The 18,491-nt window shown below is 42.5% G+C and overlaps 2 long non-coding RNA genes across 3 annotated transcripts in view; both read left to right on the forward strand.

Moving 5' to 3' along the window:
• LOC141548440 (uncharacterized) overlaps positions 1-9,315 on the forward strand; it is a 91,760-nt gene extending 82,445 nt beyond the window's left edge. Inside the window, exons 6-7 of the long non-coding RNA XR_012483945.1 lie at positions 8,090-8,409; positions 9,076-9,315. This is a non-coding gene — a long non-coding RNA (uncharacterized LOC141548440). The remainder of the gene's footprint in view (positions 1-8,089; positions 8,410-9,075) is intronic.
• An 18-nt stretch (positions 9,316-9,333) lies between these two features.
• Positions 9,334-18,491, forward strand: part of LOC141548441 (uncharacterized) — a 54,097-nt gene continuing 44,939 nt past the window's right edge. For both annotated transcript variants that reach the window (XR_012483947.1, XR_012483946.1), the window contains exon 1: positions 9,334-9,442. This is a non-coding gene — a long non-coding RNA (uncharacterized LOC141548441). The remainder of the gene's footprint in view (positions 9,443-18,491) is intronic.

Below are 18,491 nucleotides of genomic sequence, written 5' to 3' on the forward strand. Positions count from 1 at the left end.
CCGAGGGCCATATACTTCCTCTGAATCCTTTTGTGAGGGCACTTAATAGCCTCCTATTGAGATAGTTAAAAAGCTTAGCTCACAAGACTTTGGATTGAGAGGGGATGGTTTTATTCATCAAATTCCTAGAACCTTGTTTTTCCTTGTTCTGGTACATTTCAGCCCTCTTCCTCTTCCCTTGTTCATCCTTCTTCTCCTTTTTTCCTTTTCTTTTACTTCCTTCCCTGTTATTCTTCCTTTTGCTCCCTTCTTTTCATCCTCATTTTACCCCTCTTCCTTCTCCATCCACTTCTCTCTCTTATTCCTTCTTCTCTATTCCTCTCTCTCTCTGTCTCCCTTTTCCTCTTCTTTTCTTCCCCCTTTCCTCTTACTGATATCCCTATTTCCTTTCTTTGTTCCTTCCTTTCCCTCCTTTTCATTCCTTCTTTCCCTCTTCCTTTCTTCTTTTTCAATCTATTTCTCTTTTTCTACTCCTTCCCTTTCTATTCTCTTTTTCCTACCGATTTTCTCTCTGTTCTTTTTCTTCTTTCTACTCTTTTCCCTCTTCTTCCTCCTCTTTACTTCTTTCCTTTTTCCTCTCCTCCATCTCCCCTTATTCTTTTCTTTCCTCTCCTTTCCTCATTCTTTTCCTTCTTGTTCTTCTTTTCCCTTCCCCTCATTCCCTTTTCCCTTTCATCTCCCTCCCCTTCTCATTCTTTTCCTTCTCCCTTTTGTCTAACACTTATCTTTCCCCCCTTTCCCCTTTTGCTTTCTTTTCTTTCCTTATTCTGCCAGGCCCTTATGTAACTCAGTCTCAAGGCCATGTGCAGCTCCCCAGGGGAAGCTACTCAGATGCTTGAGGCACTCAGGGAAGGGAAGACAAAGGCCTGTTAACCTTGGCAGAATGCATGTTTTCCCAGAGAAATTTCTCTCCAGGCCACTCAAGTGGCCTTCTGCTCATCACAAAAGTAGGTCTTTGATAGAGTCAAATGAAAGTATCTGGTTTGTCTCTTGCTCAAAATAGGCCCTTCTCCTTGAGGTTCCCTGCCCCCACAGAGTCTTGTGCTTGTCAATAGATGATGCTCTTAAAATCCTTTTAGCTATCTGTGAGCAAGGGTCCAAATGACACCGAGGCAGGTGGTTTGCATCACGGACATTGTGGGCCCAAGTAGAGTGAGAGAGAAAAACATGAGTAAAAAGAGACCGTAGCCAGGAGGCATATGGGAAGGACAGTGGGTATGTCACAACTGTTCAATGTCTGTTTCACTGTATTTGGTGAGTGTGTGTGGGGAAGCAATTGTCACAAATTCACAGAGACCCAGAGTGGCTGAGGTGGAAAGAGAACCAAGCCCCACTAAGCTAGGCCAACATATCTAGCTGTGTATTCAGCAAGGTGACCCCATAGTCAGGGACCACAGACACACCACACACATACACACACACGCACACACACACGCACACACAAACACACATACATGATTGCTCCTCCCTGGGGAATATGACTAGATTCAGGGCATGGAAGGGAAGGTAGCAGCAATCAGGGAGTCATGGCATCATGGAAGTGGCCCGAGGACCATGGAAATCAGAGACAAGCAGGGTGCCAAAAAACAGGGCACAGGAAAGCTGGACGTCTGAGTCAGAAGCCAGTGTTATATCAGGAACAACAGATGGGACAGGGGTCATTGTTGCAGCTGAAATAAATTTCCTCTTACTTAGGATTCTGTATATGCTCAGTGTGAACCACTGAGATGATGTGATAATGGTACCAGTAACAGTGCACAGGAGAGTGGAGTGTGCTGTATCGGGAGTCAGAGCGCCCAAGTTTGGATTCTGGGTTTATCTTCTTACTAGCCACAAGACCTTGGACAAATCACTGTTGCACTCCATGAGTCCTCCTCTGAGAATCCTTTTGTTTCTAGATCTATGAGACAATGAACTCAAAGCAGTTGTTTTGACAGGCTCAGATTGTTAGCACGGTCAGGGAGGCAGGGCGGTTGAGCTGGGGCACACTGGCAACAGCTTTTTGTCCCCTTTGAGACAGCCTCCAGGTTAGAATCCAGATTCCTTCTTAAACTGTAGCTGAGGAGAGTTGGGGGGAGCAAAGGAGCGAGCTTAGGGCTCTTTGTGGCTGAGAAGTGGGGGGGTCTAGGGTGTTTGGTGGCCTGGGATCTCCTTCTCTGCATGCGAGTGTTTGTGCTCCCCTGGGCTTTGTGTATCCCCAGGGACATTTTGTCTGCCAGGCTGGGCTGCCAGCTGCACTGAAGGCTTGGGCAGTGACAACTCTGCCACACAGTTAGTGACAACTGTGCTTTTGACAGCATCTTTTGAGCAGATGGATAGGTTTGGGCCTAATGCAAGGAGAAAATTCCCAACGACGAGTTACCCCAAAGTAGAATGGCTGCCTCAGAAGGTAAGAACTGACATTCAAATAGTGCTTTACATTCCCTATCTACCTGGAGCCACCCAGGAGCCCCCTCCCCCAGAAGTCTTCAGGCAAAGGCTGGATGACCACTTGTCAGAGTTTATGGGACCCTGACATCACTTGCTTAAGATGACTCTCTGCTGCAATGTCTGGGTTGTGGGAGGATTCAAACAGGATGAGTCGGCTGCTATTTGCAATGTTAATGGAATGGAAGAAAGTAATATTAATAACGGCAGTAGCAGTGACACAGTGGACAGGGGCCTGGCTCCAGAATTATTGATTCAATGTCTCAGAGACCCTCCATTTGTCTGCCCTTGTCTGGCTCTGTCCGGTTTTTGTCTGTGCCCTTTACCGTGCTACATTAGCTTGGGGCGGGGGGGAGGGGGGCTCGGCTCATTAGAGAGGGGAGCACTTGTATATGACAGTTCCCAGGCCAGGAATGTGTCCCTCTGTTAGGCCAGCCTGCCCGAGTTTGACTTGCTTCTAGTTTTGGACTCTCATGAAAGATTACTTCTGAAATATAGGAAGCTCCTCTGTTTGTGGGATAATTCTGTTTTGTGGAGCCCTGAACTGAACATCAGAAGACTTGATGTGAACTACAGACCTACTGTGTGGCCTTAAGCAAGTCATTTCCCTTCTCTAGATTTTGTCATCTGCAAAATAGAGATAACAATCCTTGCTCTTCTGATTTCCCATGCTCCTGGGAAGATACCATGGGATGTTGGCTGTCAAGATGACTTGAAGCACATAAGGAATTATAAAGTAAAGTGAGAAAAAATTTAGAAAAACTTTGAACTGACTGGGAATCAGGGAAACTGAGTCTGAATCCAGTCTCTGACATTTGCTCATTATGTTACTTTGAACAAATAGTCAATCCTCTGACTCTTAAATTCCCTAATCTGTCTAATGGGGAGAGGATGAGACTTAGACTAGATATCTCTAACTAAAGTCAGCTCTATCATATTATAGCTTCAGTTATAATATTCTTACAGAGCTTTAGTGGAAAGAAGCATTAGACCTGAGCACAAGCCTTGCCTCTGCTACTTACTAATTGTGTCATCTTGAGCAAGCTTCAGTTTTCCCCTCTGTAACATGTGGATTTGAATTTGATGGGCTCTAAGGCTCCTCCAAGCTCTAAGCCTTATGATCTGAATTCACTTTGCCTCAGTGTCCTCATCTGTAAAACTGGGATAATCATACCCATATAACTAACCTACCTCAGCAAAAAAGGAAAGAAAATTGGGTTAAAAATCATTTTTACAAGTATGAGGTGGGAGCAGCATGATTTCAGAGGAGTCTTTCTGAAAAAAACACTAGGAGCTTTAGTAGACTGCAAGTTCAATATGAGGCAGCCATATGATAAGAAAGTTTAAAAAAACATCAAGACCATAGTAAACTACATCCAGGATTGGAGAGGAGCATATCTTAACTGAATAATATGTTTAGTTCTGGACATTGCCATTTAGAAGGACACTGGCAATCTAGAGAATATCCAGAGGAGAGTAGACAGGCTGGTGAAAGGCCTTGAAACTCTTCCTTATGAGGCTCAATTGATGGAACTGAGAATGTTTAACTAGAAGAAGACTCAGGGGGAACATCACAGCTGTTTAAAAGTACTTCGAAGACTATCTCATGGAAGGGGGCAGCTAGGTGGCGCAGTGGATAGAGCACCAGCCCTGAATTCAGGAGGACCCGAGTTCAAATCTGGTCTCAGACACTTAACACTTCCTAGCTGTGTGACCCTGGGCAAGTCACTTAACCCCAGCCTCAGAGAAAAAAAAAGACTATCTCATGGAAGAAGGACATTATGCTTTCTGTTTGGCTGCACAAGTCAGAACCAGGAGAAATGAGCAGAAGTTGTAGAGGGGAAGACTTTGGATTGATGTAAAAGAAAAACTTCTACGATCTTGAACTATATCTAATCTAATTGTGTTAGTGAAGTCATCAAGTAGGATAATGGTCTGTGATGAAACTTGATTGACAATCTCTTTCCCAACCCTGTACACCTTTCCCTCAACTCCCTGTTAAATGTTTAATTTCTTCAGCACCTTGTCCTCTCTTGTCCAAGGGGGAGTGTTCATCTGCTGAATAAATCTGTGCTAAGCTAATAGCCTGGGCAGCTAGGGGATGCTGTAGTGGTTAGAGTGCTAGGTCTAGAGTCAGGAACAGTTAGGAAGATGCCTTTTCCTAAGTTCAAATGTGGCCTCAGATACTTCCTGGCTATGTGACCCTGGGAAAGTCACTTTACCCTGTTTGCCTCAGTTGCCTTATCTGTAAAACGAGTTGGAGAAGGAAATGGCCAACCACTCCAGCATCTCTGCCAAGAAAATCCCAAATTGAGTCATAAATGATTAGACACAACTGAAAGTTAATAGCCAATAGCGTATTAATGGCTAAGATGTTATGTTCTGCCACCCCATCAGATAAATGTATTCAACAGAGGACTCTGGAGACATAGTGTTTTTAGCATCAACTATCTAATGGTATGAATCTCCTTCTGTGGTCGGCCAATGGGGAAAATGTTTTGGGTCAGGGAGGCTAATTCCCATTAAATTTCATCATAGTGCTTTTTCTCAAATTTCTCTATTCTGACCAAAGGCAGAGCTGACTCCACTTCCCTATGGGATTATGAACTTGGAGTCAGAAGACCAAGGTTCAAGTCCCAGATCTGTTGATGACTAATTTTGTGACCTTCATTTCCTAAATCAGAGTCTTAGTTCTCATCTGAAAAAGCAAAGACAATAATAATGACCCTAATTAGTTCACAGACTTGGAAATATCTGTGTAAAAATGTAAAGAGCCAATTAATAAAGATGATGATGATGACGATGATGATGATGATGGACATCTATAGAGCTTCAAAATTTGCAAAGTGCTCAATATACACGATCTCACCAGTTTCTTAATAATTCCATGCTAATGTTATTCCCATTTTATAGGGGAGGAAATTGAGGCTGAGAGAGTGAATTGTGTGACAATAGGCAAGTCACTTGATCCCTCTGAGCCTCAGTTTTCTTGTCTATAAAATGAAAGCCTTGGTCTACATGGCCCCTGAGGTACTTTCTAGCTTCAGATCTGTGCTCTGTTTCAAAGACAGGATTTAAACCCAGGCCTTTCTTTTTATAAATAGAATTTTATTTTTCCAAATACATGTAAAAATAGTTTCCAACACTCACTTTTTTAAGACTATGTTCCAGATTTTTCTCCCTCCCTTCATTACTTTCCCCTTTCTAAGACAGCAAGTAAACAATCCGATATAAGTTAAACATGTACGGTCTTTTAGAACATATTTCCACGTTTGTGATTCTGTGCAAGAAAAATCAGGTCGAAACAGAAAAAAACACTAGAAAGAAAAAAAAGAAGCAAACAAATAACAACAAAAAGGTGAAAATCCTATGCCTTGATCTCCATTCAATCTCCATAGCTCTCTCTCTGGTGCAGATGGCACTTTCCATCCCAAGTCTGTTGGAATTGTCTTGTTGAGAAGAGCCAAGTCCATCACCGTTTATCACCACATAATCTTGTTGTCATGCAACGATCTCCTGGTTCTGCACTCACTCAGCATCAGTTCCTGTAAGTCTCTCCAGGCCTCCCTGAAATCCTCCTGCTCATCATTTCTTATAGAATAATAATATCCCATAACCTTCATATACCATAACTCATTCAGCCATTCTCCAACGGATGGATATCCACTCCAGTTCCAGTTTCTTGCCTCTACACAAACAGTTTTGCACATGTAACCCAGGTCTTACTGCAAATTCAATCATTTTGCACTCTAGAAATAGCTACTAATCGATTCTTCTCTCCTGTGATTGCCTAAGTTGCTTGGCCTCTGGGGCTTTGGGCCAATGTGGTTCTCTCGGTGTGGGCTTTGCCCCAAGGCCATCACACAGGATTTGGGCCTTTGCTCTCCTCCACCTCACAACCATTGTACTCCAGGCAGCCCAAAGCATAATACACAAGACAGATTTTATGAGCAACTTTGACCAAGGTGCTTTTTCTTGAAATCATTTAAAAGAAGCTTTGAATAAGGTCCCATTAAATGCTATTGCCTCTGTGTGAAAACCATTGGGAGAGCTAAATCTAGTTCTCAAATTGGCTGACACCTGAGTTTGCCAGTCTCCTGGTCCTCTAGATTCCAGTCAGAGAACCCCAGGCTTGACAGAACTGAACATGTTCCAGTGATGTCCTATGAAGTCAGTGGGGGGGGGGACTTGTGCCCACTCTTTGCAAGCTTCATCCCTCTCCTGCCCCCTTCCTGCTGCTCTCTGGTCCATATTAGGAAGTGTTTCCTGACCTTATCAGTTCACTGTGCAGCCTGAACCCTGGAACCTGTTGACCTCCAGTGGCCAGAAATCCAAATCCCAATTTGTTGGGTCTCTGTTTTCCCAACTAGCAAATCAGGGAGGATGCAATGATGTCTCTGTCTTCCCCTCTCCTCCTAACTATAATGATTGATTATTGCTTGCAAACTATCTCTTTGTGCCCGTTATGTATGAGTTCTCTCTGTATAGACTCTCTTTGCAGTGGGGAAAGGGGCAGTTGGGTAAGTCTCTGGAGAACTCAATGGCACAGAATCTCACCATGAAAGGTCTCAAAGCCTTGATTATCTTTCTCTGGATACTTTTTAACTTTTTAATGTCATCCCTAAAGTGTGGTACCCAGGAGTGAACACATTACTGCAGACGCAGTCTGATTGGGGCAAAGGCAGGGGACGCTCAACTCCCTGGTCCTGGACACCCAACATTGTGTGAAGCCTATCACTAAGGGAGCAACAGCAGCTGTGGAGCACTCTGTTAGGTCCTACAAGGGTGGCAATCTGCATAAGTGCAAATGATACCCACACGGATGGAATTCCATACTGGAATGAGATGGTTAATCTTGTTTACCGCCCAGACCTTTCAGCTCTTCCAAGTCCCCAGCAAAATGAGTGTTGAGTGTTGAGTGGGACACATCCTGTCTCCATGCAAATGTTGGCTGATCTAGATCCCCTTGTCTTCTAGGGGAATCAGTCTTAACCTTTTTCCATCTGTGGCACTCCTCTGATTTTCCTGGAAGGCTCCCTTTCACACTCCCTCTTCATGGGCTTATCTAGTTCCCTGTGCCAGGAATGTTCTCTCCCACAATCCCCTCCTGGGGTAAAATTACTCATCCCTCCAGGCCCACCTGCTCTGTGTCACCTCCCCTGACCCATCCCTCCCACAATCTGGCTTCTAACGCTTTCTAGTAATATAGAGATCAGTGTATTTTTATAAAACCTCTTCAGAGTATTCTGGTTTGATGTTCATCTTTCCCTTAACAGTTAACCACGTTATTCCTGGCTAAATCTCCTTTTTTTCCTCTCTGGGCCTCTGGTTCCCCATCTGTCAAATAAGGGGGGAATAGATAATGGCTGCTCCTTCCTCCAGCCTTGATGATGACAGTAGGTATCCTTCCTCGATATTGCCACGATGCTTCCTATATCCCCTGTACTTTTCTCAAATGAACACATTAAGCGTCCATACTGTGTGCTATGCCCTGGAGTAAATGTTCTAAAGACAGGGGATGGAAGAAGGCCGTGTTGTGGAGGCCGAATGAATGGTAGGAAATATACAGTGCATTAAAGTTTGAAGATGTTTTCAACATACTCTCATTTGGTCTTCACAACCACTTTGTGGGGTAGGTATCATTATTATTTCTCCTTTACAGGTGAAGGGACTGAGGCTGAGAGGAATTACCCAGCAACCCACCCAGTTAAGTGTCCGAGGCACTCAGATCTTCTTGCTTCCGAGCACTCCACCCGGCGTACCACCAGCTGCCTGATCCCAAAGTTGAATGGACTTGTTATCTAATGTATGTTAGATAATGAGATTTGAGTCATTTATAGAGTCAAGGAATACCAGATTGAAGACCTCCAGTGAGAAAGAACCCTTTGGCTCATGAGCGCTTGAAACAGAGGGTAGGCAGAGGCTGTTGGTACCTTTGACAAGGGTTCACGTGGCTCCCTCCCACTCCGAGGTGGTCAGCAGGTAATGGCAACAAGAGCTAAGGTCCACAGGTTGGTGTTTGAAGCTAGATGATGTATAATTACAGGGATTAAGTTGCTCATGTGAGAAGGAAAGAGAAAGAGAACCATGTTAAATCTCTTCACGAGAGCATCGTAACCCTTGGCTTTCCCCTCATGTCTGTATATGATTTGCTGTGTTGAGTGGTTTCCTGGAAACCTTGTCCTGGGCTTTAAGATGCCCGAGGTCTTGAGCCAAGTGCATTAGGCAAGTCTTAAGACACAAAGTAATTTGGATAACATTGCTTTTTCTTTTCTGTTGTTGCTTGTTGCGTCCCCATGGACCCTTCTTCTGTCCATGGAGGTTCTTGGCAAAGATACTAAAGTGGTTTGCCGTTTCCTTCTCTAGTGGATTAAGGCAAACACAGGTGAAGTGACTTGCTCACAGTCACACAGTTAGTAAATATCTGAGGCAACATTTGAACCCAGGTCTTCCTGACTCCAGGCCTGATACTCTGGAGGCATCTAGCTGCCTCTGGAGCCTTTACTACTCTGTCACAAAGAATTTCTTCTTGCCTCTCTTGGTCCCCCTCTTTTCTTTCCCATATGATATCTAGCTCTGAAGCCGCCATACAGAGGCCAATTAAGGGGATACCCATTCATGTGTTCCTTTTCTTTCTCTTGATTTCAGAAAGCCTCAGAAGAGTAGAGGAACCGGTGCCCTAATCAGAGCTATTGGCAACAACTGCTGCCTTCTTGTCCATGCCCGTGGCCTGCCTCCTTGATTTGGGTAATCAGGAGCCACTGGTTGGCCATTCCGTCTCGTTGCGGCGTCCAGACACAAAGTGAGGAGACAAGATTTAGGAGTCTGGGGGCCAAGAGCAGGGGAAGGAACAGTGACCGGCTGTCATATTTAATTGTAAAATTCAATCATATCAGGAACCCTTTGCTTGTCCTTGAGAGCATCCAGCCACAGATGAGTGGCTCCTGCTCTCCTTCTCCAAACAGCCCTTTAAAGAAACTTTGCTGCTATAATTGGCTCCCCTTGGAAAGCTGAGGTGAGTCCTAAATACATCACTCTTGATTATTTTGTGAATCGTTTTCGAGGCACCGAAATTCTTGTCTTACATAAAGACTAACTTTGTTCAGATGGAACATCACAGCTTCTGGGCAGCAGGGAAAAGGTTGACTCTTCCCCCCTGTCCTCTGTTGGTGGTGGAGCCAAGGTGCTCCACGGAGATCCCGCTTTTTCTCCCATCTTCTCAGTGCGTTCAGGTGTCTGAAAAATGTCTCCTGTCCCAGTTGCCTTTACCTAAAAGGGGGAGCCCTTTGTGCAGCTGGGTGGAGGACAGAGCTGTTCATTTTAAGGGGCAAGGATGCTGGCTTTTCTAGAAAATGAAAGCAGCTGGATGCTGGCATTTGGCTGCTGCCCATCTTGGAGGAGAGAGGAGAAGTGGGTCCCCAGATGTACAGAGAGCCACATTCAAGGTTTCTCTTGCCCAGTGGCAGAATGCTCTCCTTAATGGGCCAGCAAGCTTGTCAGTGACCAGGAGCTTTTGTTCCCAAAGCCTTAGAGAATCTCTATAGGAAATCAAAACGTATATACTCCTTTCCTCCCAAATGCCTTAGAAAGGACTTAGTAGAGGTGTGCTTATTTTTATTTACAGAGGGGGAAATTGAGGCCCCCGGAGCTTAAGGGACTTGCCCGGGCATCCTTCAAGCAAGAAAGGTGAAAGCTGGCCCTCCAATCCCGGCTTTCTGTCTCTACCTCCCGTGATTCTTCTATTTCATTGCACTATCTTTTAAAATCGGTACCAGTAAAGCCGGTCAAAGTGGTTGAATGTGGCAAGGAATTCCCTAAAGGACTAGGGTTCTTAAAAAGCCTCCTTTGTTTTTTCATGGCTTTCACTTCCTGGTGATTCCTCTCCATCCCCAGCAATAGACAAATACAGGTAATCTGAAAGAATGACTACACCAGTCCTATTTGGCAATGTATAAGTCATTCTGGGAGGCAGTCGGTGATCTCGTGCTGGGTCTGGAGTCAGGAAGACCTCAGTTTAAAATCTGGCCTCAGACACTGACGAGCTGTGGGAGCCTGAACTTCGATCTCCTCTGCCTCAAGTTCCTCATCTATAAAAATAATAGTAGCACCTATCTCCCAGGGCTGTTTCAAGGATCAAATGGAATAACAGTTGCAATGAGTGCTTAGCAACCTCCTTGGTACATAGTTGGTACTACATAAATGTTTCTTCCCTTCTGGCCCCTAATGAGAAGTGCCTTCCTTATTTCAAGCCCAGTGCTTCTTTGAAGAGGGAAGGGACCTTGATGATTGAGTACAGCTGCCTCAGATGGCAGGTGAGGAAACTGAGACCCAGAGAGAAGGGGGACTTAATGGCATGCTTAGTTCTGGTGGGATGTTTTCCTTTGTTCCCTCATGCCAGTACTGCCTGGTTCGATGTGCTAGTAATACCCTATTGAATTGAATTAAAAGCTGACTTTCTGGGTATTTAAGAAAAAGCAAAACATAAATATCCTCAACAAATGAATACATTAGTGGGTAGTTATTCACATTTGAAGAAGAAGCTTTGCCTTACAGGAAGATTGACAGTAGGATTCCTTTAAGTCTCATCTCAAGCATTTAAATGTTTGTTTAAAGATCATTACCTTACTTGACAGGCTGGGGTAGAAGGGAGAAAGACATGAAGTTGAAGAATTAAAAGACAGTTTCTATTCAAGAGAATCTGCTCATTAGAGCAGAAGTAGGACAGGATTTAGGAGTGGAAAACAGAGTTGTAACTAGGGTGGGGCAGTAAGGATTTTGTCCGGGGGTACTGAAATTTAGAAGGTGCTGAAAGTGTTTTCAGTCCTTCAGCAGAAGATTTTATCGATTAGCCAGTAAGAATTAGTTGAGAGAGGGAACTGCCAGAGAGATTCCTTCTTTTCCACTCCTCGCACCAGGTGAGGTTCTCTTGTCCCAGGAATGGCTTATGGAGGCATAAAAATAGCCAATTACATATCTGGCAAAAAGATTTGGGCTCACATTGTGTGATAATCAACTATGATAGACTTAGCTCTTCTCAGCACTACAGTGATCCAAGACAATCCCAAAAGACTTGTGGTAGAAGATAACATCTACAGTGAGAGAAGGAACTGAATGCAGATCAAAGCAGATTATTTTCCCTGCTTTAAATTTTGTTGTTTTTTCTTTCTCATGATTTTCCCCTTCTTTCATAATGTGACTAATGGGGAAATATGTTGAACATGATTGTACATGTATAGCCTATTTAAGATTGGCTTTCTGTCTGGGGGAGAGGGGAGGGAAGGAAGGGAGGGAGAAAAATTTGGATTTCAAAATCTTACACAAATGAATGTTGAAAACTATCTTTACATAAGATACATACATCTTACAAAAAAGAAAATACTATAAGTGAAAAATAGAGCTAGACTCTTATTGTGGTGCTGCCATTTTTAGCTGTGGGATGCTGGGTAGGTCATTTTACTTTAATGAATCTCAGTTTTCTCTTCTGAAAAATAGAACTAATGCTATCAAGAGAACATGTGGAAGATTTCTCCCATTCCAGCCTTCTAGGATGATTGGTAGCCTTTGTAGTGAATTTATGGGAAGACATGTAGCCGATTCCCATAAGAATGGGCAGACTTGGAAGGGTTATAATCTACATTGTTGGGGGGGTAATGCTCATATAAGTGAGATTGCAGATTCTTTTCAATATCAACACACAAACTGTTCCTGTGCTCAGGAGCAAGTAATGAGAGAGCTTTCTTTGGGAATCAGGTTCCCCTTTTTTTCTCTCTTACAGTTAAAGAAATATTCAACCTTTTACAGAAGGACTGGGCCAGAAGCTACCTAAGTATTTGTCATTTCTCTAAATCAGTGATGCTCATTCCACTTTATTTCTACTTACCTCAACAGGTGCTGTGAAATTCTTTTTTTTTTCCCCTTAACATTTATTTATTTCCTGGTTATAAATATATATTAACTTTTAAAATATACATTTCTTTATGAATCATATTGAGAGAGAGAAATCAGAGTAAACAGGAAAAGATCATAAGAGAAAAAAAAATAGAAAAAAGTGAGCTTAGCATGTGGTGATTTACATTCAATCTCCATAGTTTCCTTTCTGCATGCAGATGGAGTTTTCTATCCAAAATTTATTGAAATTGCCTTCTATCATTGAATCACTGAAAAGAACCAATTCTTTCTTAGTCAAGCATTGCATAATCTCGCTGTTACTGTATACAATGTATTCTTGATTCTGCTTGTTTTGCGCAGCATCAGTCCATGTAAATCTTCTCAGGCCTTTCTAAAATCAGGTTCTTCATCATTTTAATAAAACAATAATATCCCATTACCTTTATGTATCACAACTTGTTCAGCCATTTCCCCTACTCATTTTCCAATTCTTTGCAACCACAAAAAGAGCTGCAACAAATGGTTTTGCACATGTGGGTCCTTTTGCCTCCTTTATGATCTCTTTGGGATACAGACCCAGTAATGAGACTGCTGGATCAAAGAGTGTGCACAGTTTGATAGCCCTTTGGGCATGGTTCCAAATTGCTCTCCATTGAATCATTTGTGAAATTCTTAACATAGGTCTTAGTGATGTGTTCTCCCTTGTGGGATTTTGCCTGTATTTTATATTTGCTTTCTTTTATTAGAATTCAAGCTCCTTGAGGGCAGGAATGGTTTCATTTTTGTTTTTATCTTCTAATCTTTGGCACAGTGCCTGACCCATAGTAGGTGATAAATAAATGCTTTTTCATTCATTCATGCATTTGTAGTCCCAGTGTTCAATAGGTGCATAATAGGTGCTCAATCTATGCTTCTTGAATAAATCAGTTGAAGGCATGATCCTATTTTCCCTTCCTCATATGGCTATTAGTGAAGTATTTTGTAAATCTTAAAAGTTTTTAAAATGAGAACTATTATTATGTACAGAGTTCAGGGTTACGCCAGATCTAAATGTCAACAACTGACCTAATGATTCTTTTTGGATGAATTTGCGAAAGAGCATGTTTTCAGCCTTTTCTGCTGCTGGAAAGGTGTGTATATATACTTATTATCAACCGCTTCAAAGACCATCTTTTTGTGCAAGCATTCCCCTATGCTTCCTACAATAGAATTCCCAACCAAGTCAATCAAAAACTAGCAGTAAGCCTCCAAGCCTTACCCAGTAGGTTTTACAGCCATTTAGTTCTTTCCCCATCTTCTACCAAGAACAAGTTGGTGGTAAGGTTCCTTTTGCTTCAGTCAAGCATCTGAAAATCAACAGTGATCACGTTTAGCATGTAGTTTAACATATTTAACATGTATTGGTCAACCTGCCATCTGGGGGGGGGGAAGGAGGGGAAAAGTTTGAACAGAAGGTTTTGCAAGGGTCAGTGTTGAAAAATTACCCATATGTTTTGTAAATAAAAAAAGAGTGATCACAGCATAAATATCGTAAGCTATCGGTGTCTCCACTAACATAAGGACACCCACCACTTGAGCACACATAGACTGAAGAGGCTCCCTAACGTAAGCCAGCTCTCCAAAGAATCTGGACAGTGATCAAAGTGGACACTGATCAAAACCATTATCCCCATACAGGGCGTGTGAATCCGACACATTTAGGGAAGAAGGTTCAAGAGATCCCTTCTAAATGTAGACAGGATGTTTTTTCAGGCTCCATGATACTCTTAGACAGTTGTCCTTTTTTCCTGCTTATAATAATACTTCTCTTTTTTTCTCAATAGACTTTTTTTTTTTCAAATGTGTGTAAAGATAATGTTCAACGTTCATTTTGGGAGAACTTTTGTTCCAAATTTTTCTTCCTTCCTTCCTCCTCTCCCCCCTCCCTAAATTGGTAATCTGATACAGGTTGTACATGTACAATCTTTTAAAATATATTTTCATATTTGTCTCGTTGGGCAAGAAAAAAACAGACCAAAAAGTGGAAAAAACCAAGAGAGAGACCCTTCAAGTTTGGGCCAGGATCCATGCTCATCATTGTGGTCAATATCCAGTAGCTGAGCTGGTCAAATGTGTGGAAATGGTAAGCAATAAAGGGGTGGCTCTTAAAGCACTTACTAATGGATAAATGAGTAACCAGTTGGCAGGTCTTTGGCTGGCTCCTCCTGCTCAGCCCACATCATGACTGGGCGATCGTCTCAAAAAGTGGTGGTGGCAGTCTCCAAAAGAGATGGCAGTCCAAAGAACCAAGCATCTACTGCTCCCCCTGCCTTTCCAGTGTCAGTGCCAGAGGTGCTAATGGGTCCCTGAGCTGTTTATAGCTACCATTTATTTCCTACTACCCCTTGGATGTTGTCCAGTATCTGTAAGCCCAGAGAGACAAGCCCAGCTGGTAACGGTGGCAGTGCCTTCATCATGGGATATGTGCCCTCAGCACAGCCCTTCCACCCCTACTTACATCATGAGCTCTCTCTCCCAGTGTTGGCTAATGCCCCAAGGTCAGAGGCTACTTGAGCCCTTGCCCCATTGTCCCTTTTCTCTTTTTTTCATGAGAAGAAAAGAGGGAGCTCAGAAATTTTTCCATTCGGATCTAGAATGTCAGGACACCCCCAGCATAATTCCTGGTGTTGGAATTGATGCATAGGCCGGCAACTAGGATTTAGAATGCTGCCCTACACTCGGATACATATATTCATTCTCATACCAAATCCCACTGCACCCTCTTTGACTGTTGACCCTACCCTTCATATCCACTGATCCTTTCATCCATCACACAGATTAATTCAGTCTTCACTGAAATTGTTGGACATTGGGATCTATGCTTTTTTTTTTTTTTGACATATCCTATCTTTTTTTCTTTCCATCTCCCCCCTTTCTTTTTCTCTTTCTCTCTCCGTTTTGCTCCTTTCTCTCTGCTGATTTTCTTCTCCCTACCCCTGCTCACTCACCCACCCAGGATTATCCATACTATCTATTGAGACTCCTCAAGCTTCCCAAATCACTGTAAATCTCCTCCATTTCTTGCAATTCCTTTCACTTCCTCAGGAGCTAGTTTTCCCTAAGATTCTTCCAGTACCAGCATTTAATGTGCACCTAGCTGCATCTGAGATACACTTGGAACATAGCTAGTTTCTGTGAGTGCTTTGTGTAGTTATTTGCCTTCCCTGGACTTTCAAGAGCATTTGATACTTCTGATCTCTCAGGGACTTCATTATTAAAGCCTTCCTTGCTCCCTGTTGAGGGCCAGAAATCTAGAAAAGTATACTTGAAGCAAGGATACTTACAACAGGGTGTTTACTCAGTGTGATTGATGAGATGATGGTTCTCTAATTCCCATATACTTAGTATGGTGATGTAATGGTTCTCCAGTTGGCACATGCTCAGTGTGCTGTAGTGCTGTAATCGTGCTAAGGTATATAAGGGCCAAGAGTACTTGAAATTAGGAGACTCCAAAGAGACTAGAGTGAGAGTATGCTCAAGCTCAATGTCAGACTCCAGAGAGATCCTGGAGAAAGCTGGATTCACTGGAATGAAATGCAGCTCTGCCTTATGGAGCAGTGATGACATCTGTTGATGATTTGGGTTCAAAAGCTGGCTTTTCCAGTGATTAGCTATGTGGTTTAATCATCAAGTCATTTAACTCTCCAATCCTTGATTTCCTCATCTGTTAAAGGAAATAGATTGGCTCTAAAATCCTTTCCAATTCTGAGATTTTCCTGTGATGTTCCAGAGTCCTTTTGAGGCATAAAAATTTTTATTCTAAATTGTTATATTCCATATCCTATGTTCTAAGATGTCACCCACTCCTGAGCTTCTGTGTTCTAATCTCCCCTCCAATAGTGACAATTCTGTGTTTTAAAATTTTTCGCTTCTTATAGTCCATATCCTTTTATTTTAAGGACTTGTTTAACTCTGACATCTCTATGTCCCAAGGTCTTATTGCCCTTTGAGATTCTGTGTACTACATTTTAAGGTTCCTTCCTTTACATTGTGTGTTCTATTTTCTAAGTTTCCTTTCTTCTCTGAGAATCTACATATTCTGAGGGCTAAAACTTTGACATTTTGTATTCCCAGGTCTTTTTCTATCTCTGTCTCTGACTTTGCCTGTTCTTTGTTCTCTTGGTTTTTCCCTTTCTGGTATTCTATATTCTCAAGTGTTTTCTATCTTTGACATTCTCTTATTTTGGTTCTAAGGTATCTTTGGGGTCTATAATTTGATGTTATATGTTCTTAGAACCCTTTAAGCTATGATAATTTTTGTTCTCATCCTGTGCTCTAAGGGCTCTCCTAGCTCTATTTTTTTTTCTCCAAGAGCTCTCTGTTTGGGCAGCATGTGTTCTGAGGCCCTTGGACAATCTATGTTCTAAGTGTTCTCTCTGTTCTAATATTCCATTTTCGGGGGCTTCCTTCATGACTCAGTCTCTGGTCTTTGTTCTAAGGTTCCGTCTGTCTCTGAGAAGTCTATTTCTCTGTCCTGAGGTCTCACTGACCTCTGACCTGTGTTCTGAAGTCCTCTTGAGTTCTAACATTCTCTGATCCCAGATTCCTATAAGGTAGCCCAGGAATTGGGCTATTTCCATTTTCCACACTCAAACCGATCCAGGGCTGTTCTCAAGATAGGAGCGATTTCCATGTGTCTTTCTGTTCCTGCTGTCAGGAGAGGTGGATGGTTATTGCTGTTCAGACACATCCCTGGCAAAAGAACCAAATTTAATTTGGTTTAAATGTCTTCCCCGATGAGACAAAATAAATAACAAACTCAAAGGAAAAAAATAATCAGACTATGTCAATCCAAATCTCCCAAAGTCTAATAAAGGCCTGGCCAACGATTGGGCTCCATAATGAGTTTGGGGGATGGCAGTCTGCCGATTAATGTAAACTTTATTTAAAACAACTTGTTTTGAGGAGAAGCAAGTTTTAATAATGATTTTCTTTGCCTTTACTCCAGCAATTCACAGCAAGTCAACTGGAGGAAGGTTTAGCATAGTGGTAATATCCTTTCTATTACCTCGACACAATGGGAAACCCAGCTCTTCCAAGAAATCATTTTGCTCGGCAGTTGGTCCATAATTTCTTATAGATCTGAGGGACAAATGGATAAAATGCACATTTTAAGCAGGCAAAGGCTTTCTGTATGGAAGGCTGGCTCCTGTCTGTGATTGACTTTGAATTTCACACACCGGGCAAGGGGCCGTGCCTGGGGAGAATGGCCTTTAGTCAAGGATGGTCTGGCTGACCAGGATGGATTTTAGAATGACTCCAAGCTCTCTGGTTTTCACTCTGCCTTCGAGGATGAAGGGCACCCACCTTTGCCCCTCACTCTCTACCCTTTGGCACTATGCTTTCAGGGACAGGAGTTAAAAGTGATGAGTTTGATTCTGCCCTCCCAGCTCTCACTGTCATGGACTACAGTTACCCATTAGGATGTTACATTTACAGTGAATCACATCTTATTTCTGCTACTTAGTAGCTGTGAGACCTTAGGCAACTTCTTTCTTCCCCTGCCATGAACTGAAGTTTCCTCCTTTATAAAGATAAAAGGCCATTGAAGTCCATTTCAGCTCTAGAGCCAAGAGCACATGTATTGATCACTTCCTTTCATTGGACATCAGTTTCTTCATCTCTATAGTCGTGGTTGGGGTGAGGGTGATGAACTAGATGGTCCAACTGATCCCAAAATGGAGAACAGAATGGCCTGAGGCCCTTTCTAATTCTGTCTCTCAAGCTATTAGTTTTATTTTACAGATGAGGAACCGGTATGAGAGAGGTGAAGGACTTTGGTTTGAATCTCACCTTAACACCAGTGAGAGCTTGGGCTAATCTGTTTACATGAGTCCCAGTTTATTCATCTATAAAATGGACGCAATAATATCCATAATATTTATCACACAGGATTGTTATCAGATTCAAGAGAAAGAATGTGAATGAAGTATTTGTAAGCCTTAAAAAGTGGTCTAGAAATATTATTATTTATAGAATAATCTTATGTATTTATCCTAATATTAAAAGAGAGGCAGTGTGATATAATAGATAGAAAAAATGGCATTGGAGCTGAGAAGACACAAGTTCAAGTCTCAACCTGAATGCATATTGTTTTGAGAAAGTCACTTAACTTCTTGGGGGTACCAAGCAGCTGT

This window comes from Sminthopsis crassicaudata, chromosome X (assembly GCF_048593235.1).
Source record: "Sminthopsis crassicaudata isolate SCR6 chromosome X, ASM4859323v1, whole genome shotgun sequence".
In the NCBI taxonomy this organism is placed as follows: domain Eukaryota; kingdom Metazoa; phylum Chordata; class Mammalia; order Dasyuromorphia; family Dasyuridae; genus Sminthopsis; species Sminthopsis crassicaudata.